This window comes from Oncorhynchus mykiss, chromosome 9 (assembly GCF_057628025.1).
Source record: "Oncorhynchus mykiss isolate SJ-2025 chromosome 9, ASM5762802v1, whole genome shotgun sequence".
NCBI lineage: Eukaryota > Metazoa > Chordata > Actinopteri > Salmoniformes > Salmonidae > Oncorhynchus > Oncorhynchus mykiss.
The window spans coordinates 73,829,118-73,841,145 of record NC_143030.1 but is presented as its reverse complement, the minus strand read 5'-3'; the positions used below and the strand labels follow the sequence as shown (position 1 = coordinate 73,841,145).

The window sequence follows — 12,028 nt, the reverse complement described above, 5'->3', positions numbered from 1 at the left end:
CTGTAACTATTCCCCAGGTCATTGCTGTAAAATGAGAATGTGTTCTCAGTCAACTTATGTGGTAAAATAATGGATAAATTGTCAAATTGTGAATGAGAGACTGATGAAGTGTGTACAGCCTGTGCAAAAAACACTGCAGATCTCATGCCTTTCATGCAACTGTTGTATTAACAATCAAAACCTATAGCCCAACATTTGTATCACAACTAAAGTAGCATAAATAACTCTAAATTATGTATATAGGAGGACCTATTTCTTTGTTAACCGCTCAACACAGAATAGCTGCATGTGCAGCTCCCATCATCTTTTTGAAGAAAATATCCTTTCTATTTTATTCAGCTGTGTTCAATTGTATTTGTATAAAATAATTTCACAGAATTCTAAGAAAATATGTTGTGCTGAATGAACTAGTGTAGCACACAGCCATGTGGCATAGCCAGATCCGGACCTAACATAAGGACAACTCAGTATGCTATTCTGTTCTTCTGAAATATATACATTTTTCATATCATGTTTCGTTAGACCTGTCTAAAATAAATAATGGATTTATTGTGCTGGTGTCGGCTATATTACATGGATTTATTAGATTTTTTTTTTTTAAATGTAGATGTTCCAAAGGTCTGCATCAGTGGCTTTTATGCTATGCATGGAAGCCAGGAGATGCTAAATATGTTTATGCTACAGTTTTTTCTGATTGCTTGGGCATTATCTTTAAAACTCTACACACTAATCACAAAACCTTACACCAAACCAGCAAAACATTATACATCTCTTGCAAAAGAAAACAATTCTTGCAAAACTCTTTAAAAAAAAATGTTTTTGCGTCAATACACTACACACAAACCATCATTTGAATAAGCACACGAAGCACCAACTATGCACTGATAGTATAAAGGAAAAACACTTGTGGCTTTAGCTTTTTCTGTGTGCAGAGCATAGCAGTTTGCAATAAAATGTTGTCATACATGTAGTAAACACACATACACACAGGTATCCAAATGTGTAAAGTATGGATGTGTATTCCCAACATAACACACTATCAATACAAAAAAAATCTCAAAATGTTCTAACACTCAAACAACAAAAGCGCAGTAGAAGAAAACAAAAACATTTGTTCTAGAAAAAAAAGAACAGAAAAACTGTATATTCTTTCAGTTCCTCACATTTATTTTCCAGCGATTGAACGTTAGCTAGCAGAACGGAAGGCAAGGGTAGATTAGCAACTCGTCGCCTGATCCTCGCAAGGCACCCTGATCTTTTGCCTCAAAATCTCAGTTTCCTTCTCCAGCGAATCACGGGGATCTGGGCCTGGTCGGGTGTCTGTAGTATTTCCCTCACGTCCGACTCATTGAAGAAGAACTCCTCGTTCAATTTGAGGTGAATAATCCCAGTTCTGATGTCCAGAAGGTCTTAACGGTCGTAAGAGACGGTAGCATCTGCTTCTAGCTCCATGACTCTCTGAAAGAGACAAGACAAAACAATGTAGCACAGTACGAAAAGACAGGGAACAGTCAATATGATGTAGTACCATACACTTCCAGATCCAGTACCAATGATAGGATAGTATAGCTTACCTGCACATGTTCATATCTCAGTTGTTTTACACGGTCTGAGTTTCTTTCGAAAGGGACTCTGTACAACTGCTTCATCCTAATTATATTGCGTTTCAGTAGACGAGACGGTGCAGAGACTCACTCTGTTGATGTTTAGGATTATGGTGTTATCTACCATTGTGGTCCTGCAGTTCTCTGATTCTGATGCAGTTATTTGCAGTGGCTATATTTACAATGTGGGTCTCCTGCTCTGGGGTGAACAGTTGACCTCTTCCACCAGATACTGGTTTTCTTGCAGTTCTGTAAAAACATTTGAATGGTTTTAGTGATAGATCCTTCACATTATGAACATATGAACACATTATAAACACATATTATTATGAACACATAAGACTACAGCACTTACAGTTACTTACCGGTTCTCATTTCGAAATATCCGGATGATACCTGCAACAGTATAGCGGCTCAGATTTGGTTGAACCTGTTGCCCAGCCTCCCTCATGCTCATCCCATGGTTGACAACATGGTCAACCACAGTCGCTCTATTTCATCAGTTATTGCGTACCTGACTCCCCTTCCTCTTCCCCTCCTCTTCTTCTCCCTGTCTTACTTCACCTCTTCCCTCTCCTCCTCCTCCTCTTACTTCTTCACCTCCTCGTCCTCTTCTTCCTCCTCCTCGTCCTCCTCTAGTTCTCACCCCTCTTACTCTCCGTCCAATATTGGCCTCCATCGTTGTCCAATCCAAATGTTTACCTGTGGCCTATTTATAGTGCTTAAGCTCTGATTTGTAAGTTAACTCGTTATCTAAAAGTGTTTTCATGTGTCAATGTGGAAAGGCAATTGGCGAAATAATGTAGCAATGTAGAGACCAATGTTTACAGTTTTGCTAGAAGTGTGTTATTAAATTGCAAACTGAGTGTACAGCAGTGAGTTATGTTTTACAGTTTTGCAAAAAGTCTGTTATAAAATTACAAACTGAGTGTAAAGCAGAGAACATGCATTCAGTTTGGCACACTTGGTAATTGCATTGGCTACAAGTGTTAATGGTTTCAGAGATAGTGCTTCGAGAATCACTGTTAGTGTTTAAGCATTCAGAAAAAAAAACTATGATTAACGGTCAATTACCGTGAGACCAGCAGTTATTTCCATGACAAGAACCGGCTGACAAAATGTAATGACCGCCACAGCCCTAGAAGTGACCTCCCTCTGTTGTTTTGTTATAAAACTCTTCGTCAGCTCTGCTAAAGTCCAGACACTGGTATGGCGCCTGGGCTTTCCCATGACTAGCCGCCCTAGAAGAATAAAGCAGGCTGACATTTTATTTTGGTCTTCCTCTACAATATTTTTACAGTATGTCATACAGTACGCTATAGCAGTGAAGGCGTAAAGAAAGAGTAGTACTATATCTTGCTGAGCTAAAGTTTGCTTACCCTGGGTGTTGTTTTGGAGAGGGGGGGGGGGAGTGAAGAGGGAGGAGTGGCGGGGAAGAGGAGTGTACCTAACTAACCATGGCATTTCAGTCCCCGTGGTGCACTGTTTATCTTTCACTGATCTGGCGTTGGCAGCATACCGGTATTTAGGGCTACGCTTTGATGTTAGTATCTACAGTATGCAGGGATTTTTTTTCTCGGACCATGTGAGTTTTGCTTGGCCTTTTTGTGTGCGTAGACTTGACTCACTGCCTTTATGATTAATACACCAACGCGGAGTTAAACCCTCTGCAAATCCCATTAAAGCCCATCCACTCCCTCACACTAGTCTGATTAATGATTAATGCAGTCCCCAGGTGTCAGTCCTGTTAGCAGACTGTCTCAGCACCTCAGGGGGGTGAGCGCCCAGCTTGGTCTGACCACTCCCATCTCCATGCTATGTTTTTCAAGACTGATCATAAGACTTTGTATCATACATCTACAGAAAGCAGTTGATTTTTTTTTATTGAAAGATGTGTATGTCATGGATTTCAGTGAAGATCTTTTCACTGTCTTCTGCAGGTTTGATCCTAGATTTCATCACCTAATTGTCCTTGGGTCACAATCAAGCACGTTTGCGTTAAACACAGCAGGCTCTGCACATTAATCATTAATGATTTTCTGTCAGGAATAAGAGAAAGGGGTTGTGTGTGTGTTGCCTCTGTGTGTCTGTGGCTTCTACTTAAGAGAGAGAGAGTGCACTCTATTAACCATTTGACAGTTGAAGACCTCCCACTCATAGAGGCCTGCTCTGATTCTCACCCAATTACAATGTGCCAGGGAAAAGGAAGGGGTGTCTTGAGGGCGGCCGTTATCTTTTAATTGAAGCTGTCAGTCACCTCGCACACGAACAGAAGGCCACGACAGCTCTCACCTGCCTGTCTCTGCCTAAAATAAAACAAATTGGAAGGGGATCCTTTTATGCTATGATTTGTATGAGATCATAGACAATGAAAACAACGTCAAAATATGTATTTCATTCATAAAAGCTGACCTTCTATGGCATCTTTTCCATATTGAAACAACCCCTCCACCTTCAGTCACTCCTCAGTGTGGTATGTTTGTCAACAGTGTTACTGAATTATTGCCACGTTGTGGAGGTGTCAAAGTTCCATCATGTGTGTAATGAGAGTATGTAGCTTAGTGTATTTTCTCCTGGGGAAAAAAGGATTACAACACAATTACAATTGCATAGCTACATGATCATCAGTTTAGAAACATGTTTTTATAGTTTGACCAATGTACTTGGTACATTTGATTGCCACTGTGGGAAAGGAAAGCAATCCTCCATGAGTAGTCCTATTTTGCGGTTCTCTAGTCCAAAGTGAAAAGTGAATTTGGAACGCTTCTCAAGGGATCTTTAACCATTAGAGATTATTTCTGCATGATGACTCTGGCAACCGATGAAACACGTGTGATGAAAGTAAGTCTTTGCATACACAATCATGCCAATGAGGTAATCTGGCCAAGTTTTTTTTTTCTCTTTTAGTTTAGCTACAGACCACTAAAGAGATTGGACTGTAGATCCAGAAGCGTCAGTTGCTATGGGGCTTAAAGCAAGATCACTGTAGTTGGTCTTGCTTCTGTACCGTTTCGGATTCAAACAGGTTTAAAGCTGCAATATGTAACTTTTAGGTGACCCAACCGAATTCACAAAGAAATGTGTGTTATAGATCTGTCATTCTCATAGAGAGCAAGTCTAAGAAGCAGTAGATCTGTTCTATGTGCGCTATTTCTATGCTTCCCTTTCTTAAGTTTCGGTTTTGTACACCAGCTTCAAACACCTGAAAATATAATATTTGTGGTTATGGAAAACATATTTCACAGCAGTTTAGATGGTACAATGATTCGATACACGATAATTGCTTGTTTTGTCACCAACTGAAATTAGGTGAACTACTAAAATTATAAACACAACATGTAAAGTGTTGGTCCCATGTTTCATGAGCTGAAAAAAAAGTGTATTTCTCTCAATTTTTGTGCACAAATTTGTTTACATCCCTGTTAGTGAGCATTTCTCCTTTGTCAAAGTGTGGCATATCAGGAATCTGATTAAACAGTAAGATCAGTACACAGTTGCACCTTGTGCTGTGGGCAATAGAAGGCTACACAACACAATGCCACAATGCCTCAAAAGTTTTGAGGGAATGTGCATTTAGCATGCTGACTGCAGGAATGTCCACCAGAGCTGTTACCAGATAATTTAATGTTAATTTCTCTACCATGTCGCCTCCAACGTAGTTTTAGAGAATTTGGCAGTACATCCAACCGGCCTCACAATCGAAGACCACGTGTATGGCATTGTGTGGGCGAGCAGTTTGCTGATGTCAATGTTGTAAACAGAGTGCCCTGTGGTGGCGGTAGGGTTATGGCATGGGCAGGCATAAGCTACGGACGTCAAACACAATTGCATCTTATCGATGGCAATTTGAATACAAAGAGAAACCGTGATGAGATAGAGTCCCATTGTCATGCCATTCATCTGCCACCATCACCTCATGTTTCAGCATGATAATGCACCATGCCGCAAGGATCTGTGAATGTCCCAGTTCTTCCATGGCCTACATACTCACCAGACATGTCACCCATTGAGCAAGTTTGGGATGCTCTGGGTCAATGTGTACGACAGTGTGTTCCAGTTCCGAGCCAATATCCACCAACTTCGCAGAGCCATTGAAGAGGAGTGGGACAACATTCCACAGGCCACAATCAACAGCCTGATCAACTCTATGCGAAGGAGATATGCATGAGGCAAATGGTTGTCACACCAGATACTGATTGTTTTTACTGATCCACGCCCCTACCTTTTTTTTAAGGTTTCTTAAAATCCATATATTACGGCCTAATGAATTTATATCAATTGACTGATTTCCTTACATGAACTGTAACTCAGTAAAATCTTTGAAATTGTTGCGTGTTGCATTTATATTTGTGTTTGGTATATTAGAATTTTAGCATCCAGGAAATGGTGGAGTGATTTCTGCATAGTGTATCTTTAATTACACTGGCTGGTTATCCTTGGCGAAGTAGAATGTCTTTCAGGTTGAAATATCAGACCAGAAAATCAAGTATTGAAACGCATACTGAAGGTAACTGTGGCTGATTTAAGAGAATGAATTATTAAATCATTAATTGAAATGTATAAACAGTGAGGTTTGACAGAGATGACTGATGTGAACATCTGAAATTAGTGCAGACACATGCACTGCACATACACTAACGTTCAAAAGTTTGGGGTCACTTAGAAATATCCTTGTTTTCCATGAAAACCTACATGAAATTAGTTGCAAAATTAATAGGAAATATAGTCAAGACGGTGACAAGGTTATAAATAATGATTTTTAATTGAAATAATAATTGTTTCCTTCAAACTTTTATTTTGTCAAAGAATCCTTCATTTGCAGCAATTAGAGCCTTGCAGACCTTTTGGCATTCTAGTTGTCAATTTGTTGAGATAATCTGAAGAGATTTCACCCCATGCTTCCTGAAGCACCTCCCACAAGTTTGATTGGCTTGATGGGCACTTCTTACGTACCATACGGCCAAGCTGCTCCCACAACAGTCAATAGGGTTGAGATCCAGTGACTGTGCTGGCTACTCCATTATAGACAGAATACCAGCTGGCTGCTTCTTCCCTAAATAGTTATTTCATAGTTTGGAGCTGTGCTTTGGGTCATTATCCTGTTGTAGGAGGAAATTAGCTCCAATTAAGTCCCGTCCACAGGGTATGGCATGGCGTTGCAAAATGGAGTGATAGCCTTCCTTCTTCAAGATCCCTTTTACCCTGTACAAATCTCTCACTTCACCACCACCAAAGCACCCCAGACCATCCTTGACAGGTCCCCAGTGCGTCTCCTTGGGCCGGCTTACATGGCACCAGCCTTGCGCTCGGTGTCTCCGGTTCGCCTGCAGTATCTTTTTATTTTTTCTGCGTCTCACGAATGTTATTCTTTGTGATCCGAACTCCTCAAACTTAGATTCAAGATGGCTTAGCAGTGGGATGTCTGTTTTGATTGTCTTGTCCCGTCCCTTGAATATATTGTTTTTCTTCGTATATATTTTTATTCTTTTTAATCTCATTGTCCATCTATGGACTGAACATACTCTCCTGCAACCCGCCTCACCCAATGTAGTATGGATGTGCTATTTTTACACTTTTGAACCCCTTCAGGAGCTAGCCAGCTAACTAGCTACTAGCTAGTAGTCAATTAGCCACTGCTAGCGGTCATCACCGTTAACTCGGATATCTGCCACCCTCAGCCTAGGCAACTCCTGCCAGCCTGCACAGCGCGATATCTACCCAGAGCATATCATACTGCTTTTCTCTACCACATCTCCAGATTCCTACCGCAAGCTCTGAACCTTTACTCCGGATCATCGCAGCTAGCTAGCTGCTATCCGAGTGGCTACTCTTGTCTAACGTCTCTGTCCCGGAGCAAGCACCAGTTAGCCTGGAGCTAGGATCGAACTAGGCCCGAAGAGGTCCATCAAGCAATTCCTGGGCTTCAATTAACTCTTTTGCCAATTGGCATGGACCCTTTGCTGCCGACACGGAGCCCCACACGACTGGTCTACCGACGTAACCGTCCGAGGGGGTTTCTGTCCCGAAGCAAGCACCAGTTAGCCTGGAGCTAGCCTGGAGCTAGGCCCTGCTCCCTGCTAGCCAAAGTAATCCATCAGATAACTCCTGGGCTTCAATACCTCTTCTTCCAATTGGCCATGGATTACAGGCAACATCCGCATCGAGTTAAAGGCTACAGATGCCACTTTCAAGGAGCGGGACACTAATCCGGACGCTTATAAGAAATCCTGCTATGCCCTCAGACTAACCATCAAACAAGCAAAGTGTCAATATAGGATTAAGATTGAATCCTTCTACACCGGCTCTGACGCATCGTTGGATGTGGCAGGGCTAGAAAACTTTTATGGACTACAAAGGGAAACCCAGACGCAAGCTGCCCAGTGCCGAGAGCCTACCAGACGAGCTAAATGCCTTTTATGCTTGCTTTGAGACAAGGAACTCTGAAGCATGCACGAGAGCACCAGCTGTTCTGGACGACTGTGTGATAACGCTCTCGGTAGCTGATGTGAGAAAGACCTTTAAACCGGTCAACATTCACAAAGTAAGGGTAGGCAAAAAACATGTCTGCCACGCTGATCCTCAACACTGGGGCCCCTCAGGGGTGTGTACTGAGTCCCCTCCATTACTCCCTGTTCACCCACGACTGCATGACCAAAAACAACTCTAACGTCATCATTAAGTTTGCTGACAACATAACAGCGGTAGGCCTGACCACCGACAACGATGAGACAGCCTATAGGGAGGAGGTCAGTGAACTGGCAGTGTGGTACCAGGACAACAACATCTCCCTTAATGTGAGCAAGACAAAGGAGATGAATGTGGACTACAGGAAAAGGCGGGCTGAACAGGGCCCCATTAACATCAACAGGGCTGTATTGGAGCGGGTCAAGAGTTTCAAGTTCCTTGGTGTCCACCAACAAACTATCATGGTCCAAACACACCAAGACAGTTGTGAAGAGGGCACGACAAAACCTTTTCCCCCTCACGAGACTGAAAAGATTTGGCAGATCCTCAAAAAGTTCTACAGCTGCCCCATCGAGAGCATCCTGACCGGTTGCATCACCGCCTGGTATGGCAACTTCTCGGGCATTTGACTGTAAGACGCTGCACAGGGTAGTGCGAACGGCCCAGTACATCACTGGGGCCGAGCTTCCTGCCATCCTGAACCTTTATAAGGTGGTGGTGTCAGGTGGTGTCAGCGGAAAGCCCATAAAATTGTCAGAGACTCCAGTCACCCAAGTCATAGACTGTTTTGTCTGCTACCTCATGACATGCAGTACCGGAGCGCCAAGTCTAGGACCAAAGGGCTTATTAACAGTTTCTACCCCCAAGCCATAAGACTGCTGAACAATTAATCAAATGGCCACCGGACTATTACATTGACCCCCACCTCCATTTGTTTTGTACACTGCTGCTACTCGCTCTTTATTATCTATGCATTGTCACTTCACCCCTACTTACATGTACGAATTATCTCAACTAACCTCTACCCCCACACACTGACTCGGTACCGGTACCCCCTGTATATATCCCCATTATGGTTGTTATTTTGTAACTTTTTATTTTTATTTTATACTTTAGTTTATTTGGTAAATATTTTCTTAACCAACAGTGCAGTTGAAGAAGAGTTAAGAGCTTGTAAGTAAGCATTTCACTTATATACTTGTTGTATATAAAATTTGATTTGATATAATGAGTAGAAAATAACATGACTATAACCATATATAGGGAGTAATAACATGGCTATATATAGGGAGTAGAAAATTACATGGCTATATACAGGGAGTACAAAATAACTTGGCCATCGATGACCCGGGGGGAGGGATGGGCCTGGAAACAGAACACGGACAGCAGTGGAACAGAAGACGGACAGCAGTGGAACTCAGGACTCTGGAGATGGGAAAAGGACGAATGAAACGGGGAGACAGCTTGCAGGACTCCACCCGAAGGTGCAGATCCTGAGTGGAAAGCCATACCCTCTGGCCAGTGCGGTAGCGGGGAGCTGGGGCCCGGCGACGGCCCGCTTGTCAACAATACCTAGAGTTGGTCTTAAGAATAGCCACCCTGGCTCTTCTCCAGGTACGTCGACAGCGGTGGACAAACATCTGGGCCGAGGGTATGCCGATACCCCATGGAGCACTCGAAAAGGGAGAGTACCGTGGCAAAACAGGGAAGGGTGTTCCCGGGCATACTCCACCCAGACCAGTTGACTGCTCCAGGTAGACGGGTTGGTTGAGACCAGGTATCTTAAGGTGTTCTCCAGGTCCTGATTAGCTCGCTCTGACTGGCCTTCTATTGGGGATGGAATCCGGAGGATAGACTGGCCGATACCCCAATAAGGGTGCAGAACGCCTTCCAAAATTGAGATGAAAATTGAGGACCCCGGTCGGCAACCATATCCATGGATCCGGAAGATGTGCTGCACCATGAGCTGGGCTGTTTCCTTGGCAGAGAGTAGTGTAGGGAGAGGGATGAAATGAGCGGCCTTAGAAAACCGATCCATCACTGTCAGAATGACGGTGTTGCCATCAGACGGGGAAAGCCCCATGACAAAGTACGGAGAGATATGGGACCAGGGACGATGAGGGACCGGTAGTAACTGAAGAATGCCAGAAGGAGCTTGCCGTGAAGTCTTGTTCTGGGCGCAAACTGTGTATGCGGGCAGGAAGGCAGAGACGTCGGGAACCATTGTGGGCCACCAGAAACATTGTCGAAGGAAGGCCTATGGTATGGCGGGAACCAGGACGACAGGTTAGCCTGGAGGATTGAGCCCATTCCAGGTTACTGGGACCGGACTGAGTTGGGGACAAACAGCCGGTTATCCGGGTCCCCTTCATGTCCAGGGTCGCAATACCCCAATCCACTGTGGCTTCTAGGCATGAGGAAGGGAGAATGGTTTCGGTGACCGAGGGTGTGGCAGAGGATCTGTATAGGCGAAAGAGAGCGTCAGGCTTCACATTTTTGGACCCTGGGCGGTAGGAGATGTTAAAGTTGAATCTGGTAAACAACAGAGCCCACCTGGCCTGCCTGGGGTTAAGGCGCTTGGCTGTACGGAGATATTCCAGATTTTTATGGTCGGTCCAGACCAAGAATGGCTGTTCTGCTCCTTCCAGCTAGTGCCGCCACTCTTCTAACGCCATCTTGACCACCAGGAGTTCTCGGTTGCCTATGTCGTAGTTCCTCTCTGAATTGAGACGATGGGACAGGAAGGCACAGGGATGAAGCTTTTGGTACTGGGCAGATCGCTGGGACAGGATGGCCCCCACTCCAACATCAGAAGCATCCACCTCAACCACAAATTGACACGACGGGTCCGGATGGGTGCTGTTGTGAACCAATACTTCAGGTCCACAAAGGCTTTGATGACAGCAGAGACCATTTGAACGGTACTTTGGGAGAAGTGAGGGCCGAGAGGGGGACCGCCAGGGTGCTGTAACCCCGAATGAACCTGCGGTAGAAGTTTGCAAATCACAGGAAACGTTGCAACTGCACCCTGGACGTAGGTTGAGGCCAAACCACCACTACTTTCACCTTTCCAGGATCCATCTGGACATTACCCTCAGCAATGACCTATCCCAGAAAAGTGATTGTAGAGCGGTGGAACTCACACTTCTCGGCTTTCACAAACAGTTGGTTCTCCAGGAGGCGCTGAAGGACCTGCCTGACGTAAAGAACATGTTCTTGGACAGACCGAGAAAAAAACAGGATGTCGTCAAGGTAGACAAACACAAAATGGTTGAACGTGTCCCGGAGCACATTGTTTACCAAAGCCTGAAAGACAGCGGGGGCGTTGGTGAGTCAAAACGGCATGACCTGATACTCATAATGTCCGCTGACTGTGTTGAAGGCTGTCTTCCACTCATCCCCTTCGCGTATCCGAACCAGGTGGTAGGCATTCCGAAGGTCCAACTTGGGACAAATGGTGGCCCCCTGGAGAAGTTCAAAAGCCGAGGAGAGGAGTGTTAGGGGGCAAACACTTTTGACAGTAATGTCATTTAGTCCCCGGTAGTCAATGAACAGACGCAGGGTCTTGTCCTTCTTCTCCACAAAGAAAAACCCTGTGCCGGCAGAAGATGCAGACGGATGGATGGCCCCAGTAGCCAGAGACTCCTCTATGCACTCCTCCATTGCCTTGGTCTCCGGCCCAGATAGAGAATATAGCCGACCCCGAGGTGGTGTGGTGCCTGGGAGAAGATCAATGGCACAATCATAAGGACGGTGCGGGGGTGGGGAAGTAGCACGTGCCTTGCTGAAAACTTCAAGAAGATCATGGTATTCAGTGGGAATGACAGAAATATCCAAAGCCTTGCTGACGTCCTGAGGAAGACGTCTGGGGGAAGGCTGTGCTGCTTGAAGACAGTGGGAATGGCAAACCCATGAGCTTATGGTCCAGTCAATACCAGGGTTGGAGCCAGGAAAACCCC

At 44.6% G+C, this 12,028-nt stretch overlaps 1 protein-coding gene and 1 long non-coding RNA gene across 3 annotated transcripts in view; one reads left to right on the top strand and one right to left on the bottom strand.

Moving 5' to 3' along the window:
- LOC110532751 (plexin-B1) overlaps positions 1–12,028 on the top strand; it is an 83,287-nt gene that overhangs the window by 26,618 nt on the left and 44,641 nt on the right. The gene's annotated exons all lie outside the window — the stretch shown is intronic.
- LOC110532752 (uncharacterized) lies at positions 146–3,048 on the bottom strand. Its single transcript, XR_002474882.3, has 4 exons — positions 2,984–3,048; positions 1,970–2,845; positions 1,575–1,853; positions 146–1,458 (listed from the first exon to the last, which is right to left on the bottom strand). It is a non-coding gene; the product is annotated as an uncharacterized LOC110532752 (long non-coding RNA).